Source organism: Neoarius graeffei, chromosome 15, assembly GCF_027579695.1.
Source record: "Neoarius graeffei isolate fNeoGra1 chromosome 15, fNeoGra1.pri, whole genome shotgun sequence".
Taxonomy (NCBI): domain Eukaryota; kingdom Metazoa; phylum Chordata; class Actinopteri; order Siluriformes; family Ariidae; genus Neoarius; species Neoarius graeffei.
Genome location: NC_083583.1, coordinates 20,469,077 through 20,482,583, shown reverse-complemented (window position 1 = coordinate 20,482,583; position 13,507 = coordinate 20,469,077). Strand labels below are relative to the sequence as shown.

The 13,507-nt window shown below is 41.7% G+C and overlaps 1 protein-coding gene across 1 annotated transcript in view; it reads right to left on the bottom strand.

Annotated features, from left to right (window-relative positions):
* LOC132899239 (zinc finger protein GLI2-like) overlaps positions 1–805 on the bottom strand; it is a 199,813-nt gene extending 199,008 nt beyond the window's left edge. The window contains exon 1 of the mRNA XM_060940985.1: positions 319–805. The gene's annotated coding sequence lies outside the window, so the exon portion shown is untranslated. The remainder of the gene's footprint in view (positions 1–318) is intronic.
* Positions 806–13,507: the final 12,702 nt, after the last annotated feature.

Sequence of the window (13,507 nt, the reverse complement as noted above, 5' to 3'; positions counted from 1 at the left end):
GTTTATTTACTCTTTTTTTAATCAAGATAGAAAGCAACAATGTAAACAAGCGTGCAAACAAATCGGGTTTTAACTCTGTATCAGTATTACACACACACACACACACACACACACACACACACACACACACACACACACACATCTATCTATATATCTATCTATATATCAAAGCACTCAAAGTTTCCATAGAAACAGAAATGCATTTATGCATTCTTACATGCACTCTTTATACATGCACTTATTTTAATTTTATTTATATTTAGTGAATACATGAGCTTGCATACATCTATAGCCTTTACTAATATTATACGATCTTACCTTGTGTGTGTGTGTGTGTATGTGTGTGTGTGTGTGTGCGCGCGCGCGTGTCTTAATGTCTTTCCTTGTTCACGTGTCCAAAGTTGTGCCTTGTCTCTTCTTCACGCCGAACTTTTTCGCTGCGCAAAGTAGAAGCTCGTCCTCCGTGGCGAGACCCGAAACGCCATCCGAGCGCAGCGCAAACTTCACCAAAACTTCACCAAACTCTCCGCGATCACTCAGTGCGCTGCACGCCAAGAGTCTGCGCGTCTCCACGTCACTTCAGATCAGTGCAGGAACTTTTGTACTCGCGCTGCGAAGCCTTTCCACAAGCAAACCATCGCTCGCGCTGAACAGAAAGGAGCTCAGTCGCACGGGGATTTGGGAAGGTGTGTGTGTGTGTGTGTGTGAGAGTGTGTGTATGTGTGTATGAGTGTTGATCTCTCCAGGCTGATCTCTGTTCAGTCCGATCTCCGACTCTTCTCTCTTCTCCTTTGGTCTCTCTCTCTCTCTCTCTCTCTCTCTGAGTTTAACCATTTGCTCTTTCAGATGGGCCGGGCTAGTGGAGCGCGCGCGGGGGCGCGCACACACACACACAAAGAGAGAGAGAGAGAGAGAGAGAGAGAGAGAGAGTTTGCAGTTCTGTGATGGGTAGAAAAGAACAAACACAGCAAAAAAACATTAAAATAAAAATCCCTCGTGTACTCTTCATTTGTATCCAGAAGGAAACAGTGTTAATGCATCACTAGGGACTTGGTTGCATAGTGTGTAAAAGTGCATATAAGTAAGATTCTGTACTTCTGAAATGAGGTTGTGGGATTTTTTTTTTTTTTTGTAATTTTTTTTTTTGATAGCTTGCCAAATATCCAGGCCTGGACCTTAAAAAAGCCTCAACGATTCATAGTTTATTTATGACTCGCTTTTCATCCAGCTCTCATCCGTTTGGGTTAAAAAAAGAGAAGAAGAAGAAGAAGAAGTTCATCCTGGTGTTTTTGGCTCATAAGCAAAAATCTTTCAGCATTTGCTTCAATAGTTCAGCTTAAGCACAAACTGAATTGTTGGAATATAAATAAACTCTCACGGTGTTAAATGAACTCTTTCAGTATTCAGCTGGATGTAGAAGCTCTCCAGGTGATGTTACACAGACATACAGGACATGCATAGACCATCACATCAACATGCACAGTAATGAATTAACCCTTTCATTAAAGTGTAAAGTGGTTTATGCTGACAGTGAAGAAGAAGAAGTCTTTATTTGTCACATGCACACTCAAGCACGCAGTGAAATTCATGCTCTGCAGGGGTGGAGCTAAGGGGTGGCCAGGGGTGGCCATGGCCACCCCAGGGCACGTCTTGGCCCCACCCTGGCCACCCCAGGGCCGGACAATAAAATTTATAAAACCGATATGTCCCACGAAATGTTAGTTCTGCCCGATGGATTTTTGTTCCGCCTATTTGGTTTCTGCAGGGATGCATATTACCGTAGCACACAAACATTTCGCGCGTTCAAGCAACAGGTGGTATCAGATAGTCATGCTCGAGTCCGACAACACAACAACCTACGAACTACGTGAACGTGCGATTAATTTGGGATGTAAGTTATTCATCTCTTATACTCTCTTCAAGTTTTCTCACTTTCTAGACATACAGTTACAATTCTGTCCTCAGACAATTCAGAGTTTCCAGAAATCTCCACTTGGCCCGGGATTTTCGAAAGTATCCGTTTTCAGTGACTGAAACCTTCGTTTACTTGTAAATGCAACCATATAGATAAATATGCGTCTTTATAGATATCCGGCTACAGTGGGATTTGTACTGTGTGCACACATAGATAGATACTAGATAGATAGAAAGCAAAACGTCGGTGGTTTTCAATTGTATGACTCAAAAGAGAAAATTGCGTCGGCAAGTTCGTTGTCTGTGAATCACTTTGCTCACTCTAACCACAGAATACAACTTTTAAAGTTAATGTTTGTCTGTTACATGAAAATATAGAGATGTTGTGTGCTACTGGTGGGAGTAGACATTGATTAATAATTGTCACACTCATACATACACAACATTCATGCATTCTCTCAACACACACACACACTCTCCCCCTACCCCTCTCATACACCACATTTCTATATTTACATGTAACGCACTCACTCATACACGACACTTATGCACTCTCTTAACACACTGTCTATCTCACTCTCACACACACGCACACAATTTGTGCACTACATTTCTATATTTACATGTAACATTCATATACTCTCAACACAGAGACACAACTCATGCACTAAATTCATCTCATCATCTCTAGCCGCTTTATCCTGTTCCACAGGGTCGCAGGCAAGCTGGAGCCTATCCCAGCTGACTACGGGTGAAAGGCGGGGTACACCCTGGACAAGTCGCCAGGTCATCACAGGGCTGACACATAGACACAGACAACCATTCACACTCACATTCACACCTACGCTCAATTTAGAGTCACCAGTTAACCTAACCTGCATGTCTTTGGACTGTGGGGGAAACCGGAGCACCCGGAGGAAACCCACGCGGACACGGGGAGAACATGCAAACTCCGCACAGAAAGGCCCTCACCGGCCACGGGGCTCGAACCCGGACCTTCTTGCTGTGAGGCAACAGCGCTAACCACTACACCACCGTGCCGCCCATGCACTAAATTTTTATATTTAAATGTGACTCTCATGCAATGTCTTAACACACTCTCTCTCTCTCTCTCTCACTCATATATGAACACATACTTCACTCTCTTAACACACACTATGTCTTTCTCTCACTCACTATAAGATACAACTCATGCACTCTCAACACACACCCTCTCTTACACACACCACTCATGCATGATGCACTACATTTCTATATTTACATGTAACACACTCACTGATATACACACCACTCGTGCACTCTGAACACACACTCACCCACACACCACCCATTTCTATATTCACATATAACACACACAACACTCATGCACTCTGAACATACACTCTCTCTCTCACACACACAACTTATGCACTTCATTTTTGTATTTACATGTAACATATCTTCACACACACACACACACACACACACACACACACACACACACACACACACAATTCGTATACTACAGCTCATCTATATCTACATGCAGTGCACATACTTTCCCCCTCTCTCTCACACACACACACCACTCATGCACTACACCTCATCTATGTCATGTGTTACATCAGCGTAACACTGTCACTCACGCACACACGCGCACACAAACACAAACACATTTTGTAATTCAACACATTTAGTTTGTACAGTACTTACAATGGACAATATCACAACATGTTGTAAGTGTTTACATATGTTGTATGTATGAGTTAAGTATACAAGTATTTTGCTTTTCCTGAGCAAAGCACTCTTTATTCAAGCCTGACTAATATCCTTACTACTTCCCAGGTGCCTGGGACAGGTGATCTTTTAGTTTTTACTTTTGCATTTTAGTAGTGATCGTTAAAATCCTGATGCTTAACTAGAGTAAACAAGTTGGATGGTTTCTTTGTTTTGCAGATGCTTTATGTTACATAAATAAATTAATACATTAATTTCTGACCTCTTGGCTCACATGGGTTTTGTTCATGAGTTAGGCACCAGATATGCCACCAGATACATCAGAATACCCCTTACGAAAATCTACCATGGTTTACTATGGTTTTACCATGTTTTTTATGTAGTAACCATGATTCTACCATAGTATCTCATGGTTATTCTAAGTACTATGAACCAACCATAGTATTACTATGGTTCATCCATGGTAGTAACCATGGTTCTACCATGGTATTTCATGGTGATTCTAAGTATTATGAACCAACCATAGTATTACTATGGTTCATCCATGGTAGTAACCATGGGTCTACTATGGTATTTCATGGTGATTCTAAGTACTATGAACCAACCATAGCATTACTGTGGTTTATCCATAGTACTGCAGTAGCTGTGGTAGCATCATAGTTGTATGTGTAATAAGTCATAGTAACTATGAAATTAGTTTAAAAAGGGATAGTATGGTTTTTAAAAGGATGCACTAACTGTAGTACAGTATTACCATGCTTTCATCCAACAGTCAATGCTGTAGAGAAGGATCTCAATTAACAGCCCAGATACATTAACATTTACTCATCTCATCTCATCTCATTATCTCTAGCCGCTTAATCCTTCTACAGGGTCGCAGGCAAGCTGGAGCCTATCCCAGCTGACTATGGGCGAAAGGCGGGGTACACCCTGGACAAGTCGCCAGGTCATCACAGGGCTGACACATAGACACAGACAACCATTCACACTCACATTCACACCTACGGTCAATTTAGAGTCACCAGTTAACCTAACCTGCATGTCTTTGGACTGTGGGGGAAACCGGAGCACCCGGAGAAAACCCACGCGGACACGGGGAGAACATGCAAACTCCGCACAGAAAGGCCCTCGCCGGCCCCGGGGCTCGAACCCAGGACCTTCTTGCTGTGAGGCGACAGTGCTAACCACTACACCACCATGCCGCCCTAACATTTACTTAGAACCTAAAAATTTAAGTGAACATTGAGGTAAAATGCACCATGGTTTTCATGGTTACCCAAAAAACCATGAAAACCATGAATAACTATAAACCATGGTAAAACCATGGTTAGTTTTCATAGTAAAGCCATGGTTAATTTTCGTAAGGGACAGGAAATCAAATCTAGTTAATTCAAAATTTCCCGGGGGAGGACCCCCGGAACCCCCCCCCCCTTTATTTAGTCACAGCATAGCCACCCCTTGTATATCCTTGGCCCCCCTTTGGCCACCCCATGTAAAATATCCTGGCTACACCACTGATGCTCTGCATTTAACCCATCTGAAGCAGTGAACACACGCGCGCGTGCACACACACCCAGAGCAGTGGGCAGCCATACTACAGCACTCAGGGAGCAGTTGGGGGTTAGGTACCTTGCTCAAGGGCACTTCAGCCCAAGGCCGCCCCATGTTAACCTAACTGCATGTCTTTGGACTGTGGGGGAAACCCACGCAGACACAGGAAGAACATGCAAACTCCACACAGAAAGTCCCCCGTCGGCCACTGGGCTCAAACCCAGAATCTTCTTGCTGTGAAGAGACAGTGCTAACCACTACACCATTGTGCCGCCCACAGTGTTGGATGCATCTTTGCAATGTGTCTCTATAAAGCAGCTAAATGAACATTTATACAACACAGAAATGTTTATATTAAACCCTTTACTCTGTTTGTATAAGAAGAATTGGATTACACATCAGGCTTTACATAAGAACAGCTAAACTTAACCTTATAGTGTTTCTATCGAACAGCTGGATTAATCCTTCAAGTGTTTGTCAAAGAACAGCTCAATTAATCCTTACAGTGTTTCGACAGAACAGCTGATTTAACTCTTACAGTGTTTTTATAAGAACAAACCCACTGACCCTTACTGTCTATAAATGAATTAATCCTTACACCATTTCTATAGAACATATGGATGAACCCTTAAAGCTAGACTGCCTTTTAGATTTTTCAAGTTTAGGTCATAAAAAGAATTTTCCCCGACACCCAATTATTTTTGTTTAGTGGATCGAAAGCTACTGAATTAGAATCACAGACTTCCAATGTTATTATTATTTTTTAAAAAATAGAACAATTAATGAGTTTAGGACCATGTGGACCGAAATTCTCCGTTATTTTTTCCTGCTTCACCATGACCCAATTCAAGATACTACGTCATGCATGACGTGGTGGGCTTTCCCCATTCGCGCAAGGCATTGTGGGATACAAATTTGAAACAGGAGAGAAAATGGAGGACGTGAGTGTGCGAATGAAATGTGAAAGACCGACTACAGTAACAGAAAGTGGGAAAAAAAAGACGTTATGTTGTGAAGGAAAGGAAACGCAGGACCAAACTAATAAATATCGGCGGTCAGCAAGCACCTCGGTGTGATCAGCTGTTCGTTTAGCGACAGAATGATGGAGCTGTCAGTGCACGGCCAAAGGTAAACCTGTAGATGGCATTAATGCGACACTGGATGCCAGCTGCCGTAAAACCCAAAAGAAGAAGGTAAACCTGCGCATGCACACATGGACTTCCTCTGTCTGCTTGACTGCATGAAGCGAACGATTTCATGCACATTATTTGCTTGGGAATCCCCTCAAATTAAATAACTTCCCAGCCACAGAATGGCCTGATATTTTGTGAGATATTACAGAAATAAGCATATATCACAATGACCAAATTTCAGAGGGAACTAAATTTCATTGATTTTATGAAATCGAAAGGCCATCTAGCTTTAAAGCGTTGATATAAGAAGAGAAGAATTACCTCTTAAATGTACCTATATTAAACAGCTGGATTAAACTGTACAATGTTCCTATAAGAACAGCTACAATTACCCTTAGAGTATTTATAGGAACAGACAGATGAAGAGTTATAATGGTTGTATAAGAACATCTGGATTGATCTTTACGGCATTTACTGTATATAAAATGTACAGCTTGGCCCTTAGAGTGTTTATATACAGTATAAACAGCTGGATTAATCCTAACAGTTTTTATCTAAGAACAGCATGATGAACTATTACAGTTTTTACACAAGAAGAGTTGGATTAACGTTGACAGTGTTGAGATGAGAATAGCTGGATTAACCCTTAAAGTGTTTGTGTAAGAACAGCTGGATTATCATCATTTGCAGTATTTCTATAAGGGAGTAACCCTTAACAGATTTATATACCGTAAGAACAGTTGTCTTATCCTTTACTGGGATTATATAAGAACAGTTGGGTGAACCATTACAGTATTTCTACAGAACAGATGGATTAATGACCATTGTAATGAGATAATCAATGTTATTTACTTCACCTGTCAGTGGTTTTAATATCACGGCTGATCGTATACATATATACACAAGTCCAATCTATTAAAACCACTGACAGGTGACGTGAACAGCATTGACTGTCATTACAATGGTACCTGCAAAGGGGTGGGATATATTAGACAGCAAGGAAACAGTCAGTTCTTGAAGTTGATGTGTTGGAAGCAGGAAAAATGGGCAAGTGTAAGGAGCTGAGTGTCTTTGACAAGGGCCAAATTGTGATGATGAGATGACTGGGTCTGAGCATCGAACAAAACAACAAGTCTTGTGGGGTGTTCCCGGTATGCAGTGGTTGGTACCTACCAAAAGTGGTCCAAGGAAGAACAACCGGTGAACCAGCGGCAGGGTCATGGGTGTCAAAGGCTCATTGATGCTTGTGGGGAGGAAAGACTAGTCTGTCTGGTCCAATCCCACAAAAGAGCTACTGTAGCATAAATTGCTGAAGAAGTTAATGCTGGCTATGATAGAAAGGTGTCAGAACACGCAGTGCAGCTCAGCTTGCTGTGTATTGGGCTACATAGCTGGAGACCAGTCAGAGCGCCTGTGCTGACCCCTGTCCACTGTGGACAGCACCTACAATAGGCACATGAGCATCAGAACTGAACCACAGAGCAATGGAAGAATGTGGCCTGGTCTGATGAATCACATATTCTTTTACATCACGTGGATGGCCGGGTGTGTATGCGTCACTTACCTGGTTAAGAGACGGCCCTAGGATACACTATGGGAAGAGCAAAATTGGCAGAGGCAGTGTGATGTTCTAATGGGAAACCTTGGCATTCATGTAGATATTACTTTGACACGTATCACTGACCTAAACATTGTTGCAGACCAAGTACACCCTTTCATGATAATGGTATTCCCTAATAGCAGTGGTCTCTTTCAGCCTGAACAAACACTGTTCAGGAACATGACAAAGAGTTACATTACATTACATTACTGGCATTTCACAGACGCAACATACAACATACCCAGAGCAGCCTGGAGAGCAGTCAGGGGGTTAGGTGCCTTGCTCAAGGGCACATCAGTCATTCCTGCTAGTCCAGGGAATCAAACCTTTGACCTTTCAGTTAAAGGTGTTGATTTGGCCTCCAGATTCCCCAGATCTCAATCTGATTGAGCATCTGTAGTTTGTACTGGACAAACAAGTCTGAGCCATAGAGGCTCCATTTCACAACTTACAGGACTTAAAGGATCTGCTGCTAACATCTTGGTACCATATACCACAGAACATCTTTAGCGGGCTTGTCGAATCCATGCCTCGATGCATCAGAGCTGTTTGATGGCACAAGAAGGACGTACACAATATTAAGCAGGTGGGTTTAATGTTATGGCTCATCAGCGTGTTTATATACACACACCGGCCACTTTAATAGTAACTTGTTCTTGATTCTAAGAGTCCTATTCTTGGCTGGCAGGAGCGGAACCCAATGTGGTCTTCTACTAGTCTGGTTAACACCAGACCATATCACAAGTGAAATATGGTCTGGAATCCGCCTATTGAATTTCTCGTAGGGGAGGTGTGGTTTACTATTGTCAACGGCCGTTTATTGGACATTGCGAATGTCTATCTTTTGGCGTATACGTAGCCCATGGCCAATCATGGCAGTTGTACCCGGTGATGTAGTTAGAGCGACGAAGAGGCGAAGAAGAGAAGGAAAGAGTTTTTTAAAACAAACTTTCGCTCTAAACTATTCAGAACAGTGTCTAAAGCTTGATCGAAAGTTTGGTTCGTATCGCTCGCCGCCATGTTAAATGTGATCCGTAAACAGTCCCAAATAAACTACAAGCTTCCGTTTGTCGAGTAGTATGTGTCACTGTCTTTCCACCCCTCCCCACTCTCTGATTGGCTCCCTAACTCAGGCGAGCCTTTAGACCATATTTTCCATGCTGTCTTTTCAGATCGGAATGATTGTGCAAAGCAGCATGGGATTTCCCAGGCTAGTCTTCTACTGTTTCAGAAGATGCTTTTCTGCTCACCATGGTTGTAAAGAGTTGCGATGAGTTGCTATATCCTTCCTGGCAACTCGAACCAATCTGGCCATTTTCCTCTGACCTCTCTTATCAACAAGACATTTCGACCTACAGAATTGTCACTCACTCAATGTTTTTTGTTTTTCACACCATTCTGTGTAAACTCTAGAGACTGTTGTGTGTGAAACCCCCAGGAGATCAGCAGTTTCTGAAATACTCAAACCAGTCCATCTGGCTCAAACCAACACCCTGCCACAGTGAAAGTCACACTTTGAGATCAGAATTTTTCCCATTCTGATGTTTGAAGTGAACATTAACTGAAGCTCTTGATTTGTATCTGCATTGTGCTGCTGACAAGGGATCGGCTGATTAGAGAACTGCAAAAAACAGAACAGCAGGTGGATGGGTGTACCTAATAAAGTGCCCGGTGAGTGTATAGCACGGTTGCGTATTACATTTTACCAGCAATGATGCAAATCGTAAAAGCTCAAGCATGTATGGCACACACAATAACAGACAACTGACAGAGAGAACTACTCAAATCAAAAAGGTTTTCCTTCGTTACCAATAATACTGGATTAAAACATGAATCATTACAAATGTAGCTCTCTGAAACACATTAAATAGTGTGTTGATGATGCAAGTTCCACTTCACACGTCTGGCTTGAGATTTTTTTCAAGATGCCATAATAAAATGCTGTGACCAATTAAATCACAACCCTAACCATTGGCAAGTGCAGTCAGCTGCTGCAGCTAATGCAAAACTTTGTGAAACTTTACTTATATTTGATCCTTTTTTGCATTTGTTTGCTTTATTTTGGGCCCATAGTAATCACTTATGCTGTTGTGGAGTACCTGCTTATGATTTTTGATAGGCGAAGTTAAAGCGAGACAGCCTTTCGATTTCATAAAATTGTTGAAATGTAGTCCTCGCTGAAATTTGGTCATTGTGATATATGTTTATTTCTGTAATACAATCCCAATTCCAAAAAAGTTGGGACAAAGTACAAATTGTAAATAAAAATGGAATACAATGATGTGGAAGTTTCAAAATTCCATATTTTATTCAGAATAGAACATAGATGACATATCAAATGTTGAAACTGAGAAAATGTATCATTTAAAGAGAAAAATTAGGTGATTTTAAATTTCATGACAACAACACATCTCAAAAAAGTTGGGACAAGGCCATGTTTACCACTGTGAGACATCCCCTTTTCTCTTTACAACAGTCTGTAAACGTCTGGGGACTGAGGAGACAAGTTGCTCAAGTTTAGGGATAGGAATGTTAACCCATTCTTGTCTAATGTAGGATTCTAGTTGCTCAACTGTCTTAGGTCTTTTTTGTTGTATCTTCCGTTTTATGATGCGCCAAATGTTTTCTATGGGTGAAAGATCTGGACTGCAGGCTGGCCAGTTCAGTACCCGGACCCTTCTTCTACGCAGCCATGATGCTGTAATTGATGCAGTATGTGTCTTGGCATTGTCATGTTGGATAATGCAAGGTCTTCCCTGAAAGAGACGTCGTCTGGATGGGAGCATATGTTGCTCGAGAACCTGGATATACCTTTCAGCATTGATGGTGTCTTTCCAGATGTGTAAGCTGCCCATGCCACACGCACTAATGCAACCCCATACCATCAGAGATGCAGGCTTCTGAACTGAGCGCTGATAACAACTTGGATCGTCCTTCTCCTCTTTAGTCCGAATGACACGGCGTCCCTGATTTCCATAAAGAACTTCAAATTTTGATTCGTCTGACCACAGAACAGTTTTCCACTTTGCCACAGTCCATTTTAAATGAGCCTTGGCCCAGAGAAGACGTCTGCGCTTCTGGATCATGTTTAGATACGGCTTCTTCTTTGAAATATAGAGTTTTAGCTGGCAACGGCGGATGGCACGGTGAATTGTGTTCACAGATAATGTTCTCTGGAAATATTCCTGAGCCCATTTTGTGATTTCCAATACAGAAGCATGCCTGTATGTGATGCAGTGCCATCTAAGGGCCTGAAGATCACGGGCACCCAGTATGGTTTTCCGGCCTTGACCCTTACGCACAGAGATTCTTCCAGATTCTCTGAATCTTTTGATGATATTATGCACTGTAGATGATGATATGTTCAAACTCTTTGCAATTTTACACTGTCGAACTCCTTTCTGATATTGCTCCACTATTTGTCGGCACAGAATTAGGGGGATTGGTGATCCTCTTCCCATCTTTACTTCTGAGAGCTGCTGCCACTCCAAGATGCTCTTTTTATACCCAGTCATGTTAATGACCTATTGCCAATTGACCTAATGAGTTGCAATTTGGTCCTCCAGCTGTTCCTTTTTTGTACCTTTAACTTTTCCAGCCTCTTATTGCCCCCGTCCCAACTTTTTTGAGATGTGTTGCTGTCATGAAATTTCAAATGAGCCAATATTTGGCATGAAATTTCAAAATGTCTCATTTTCGACATTTGATATGTTGTCTATGTTCTATTGTGAATACAATATCAGTTTTTGAGATTTGTAAATTATTGCATTCCATTTTTATTTACAATTTGTACTTTGTCCCAACTTTTTTGGAATCGGGGTTGTAATCTTTAAAAAAACAGGCTATTTTGTGGCTGGGAAGTTATTTAATTTGAGGGGATTCCCAAGCAAATAATATGCATGAAATCGCTCGCTTCGTGCAGTCAAGCAGGCAGAGGAAGTCTGGTGTGTGCATACGCAGGTTTACCTTTTTCCCTTCTTTTTCATCTTCTTTTGGGTTTTACAGCAGCTGGCATCCACAATGTTGCATTACTGCCATCTACAGGTTTACCTTTGACTGTGCAATTACAGTTCCATCATTCTGTCGCTAAACGAACAGCTGATCACACCGAGGTGCTCGCTGACCGCCGATATTTATTAGTTTGGTCCTGTGTTTCCTTTACTTCGCAACATAGCGTCTTTTCTTCTCACTTTCCGCTACTGTAGTCAGTCTTTCACGTTTCATTCACACACTCACATCCTCCATTTTTCTCTCCTGTTTCAAACTTGTATCCCACAATGCCTTGCATGAACAGGGAAAGCCCACCACATGATACATGACATAGTATCTTGTACTGGGTCATGGTGAAGCAGGAAAAAATAGCGGAGAATTTAGGGCCACATGGTCCTAAATTCATTGATTGTTCTATTAAAAAAAAACTACTAAAATTGGAAGTCTGTGATTCGAGTTTGGTAGCTTTCGGTCCACTCAACAAAAATAATTGGGTGTCAGGGAAAATTCTTTTTATGACCTACACTTGAAAAATCTGAAAGGCAGTCTACATATAAATGTGTGTTTGTCAATAAAGTGTGGTCAGTTTCAGTCTTTCTTTGCAGGATCTGTTCTTAGTTTCTGTTTCAAAGGTCTGTACTGAACTGGGCAAAAAGGCATTTAAGTGTTTTTGCGCCCTCTGTTTGGAACCAATTACAAACCGACCTGAAACTGAAGGAGGTGGTTTCACTACATGTATTGAAAGCGATTTTAAATGATTTGCAGACAGAAACATCTAGCTGTAGATGTTTTGCCTGATTTTTTTTTGTATATAGATTTTTAATGAACTTTTGTTGATTACTTTTAAATTATCTCTTCATTGCATAAACCCATCCATCTGTAGCCACTTATCCTGTTCTACAGGGTCGCAGGCGAGCTGGAGCCTATCCCAGCTGACTACGGGCGAAAGGCGGGGTACACCCTGGACAAGTCGCCAGGTCATCACAGGGCTGACACATAGACACAGACAACCATTCACACTCACATTCACACCTACGGTCAATTTAGAGTCACCAGTTAACCTAACCTGCATGTCTTTGGACTGTGGGGGAAACCGGAGCACCCGGAGGAAACCCATGCAGACACGGGGAGAACATGCAAACTCCACACAGAAAGGCCCTCGCCGGCCCCGGGGCTCAAACCCAGGACCTTCTTGCTGTGAGGCGACAGTGCTAACCACTACACCACCGTGCCGCCCCATTGCGTAAACTATTTTGGTAATTGTTTAATGTTGTGTGTATGGATGTATGTTTTGACTCTATGTTTTGTTAACAGTGCTGCTGCCCGTCTTGGCCAAGACGCTCTTGTAAAAGAGATTTTTTAAATCTCAGTAGTCTTTCCTGGTTAAATAAAGGTTAAGTTTAAAAAAATAATAAAATTAAAGTAAGTAAGTAAGTCAGACACAGAAATACATGTCTGTAATACAAATCTCAAAAATTGTACTTTGTGTATTTCTAAATTACATTCCTTCTGTTTATTTGTAAGAAGCCACTCACAATCAAAACCCAAGTGTGTGCTTGGAAATTCTCTGGAAATTCTCTCAAGTTTTGTTGAAAAAAAAAAA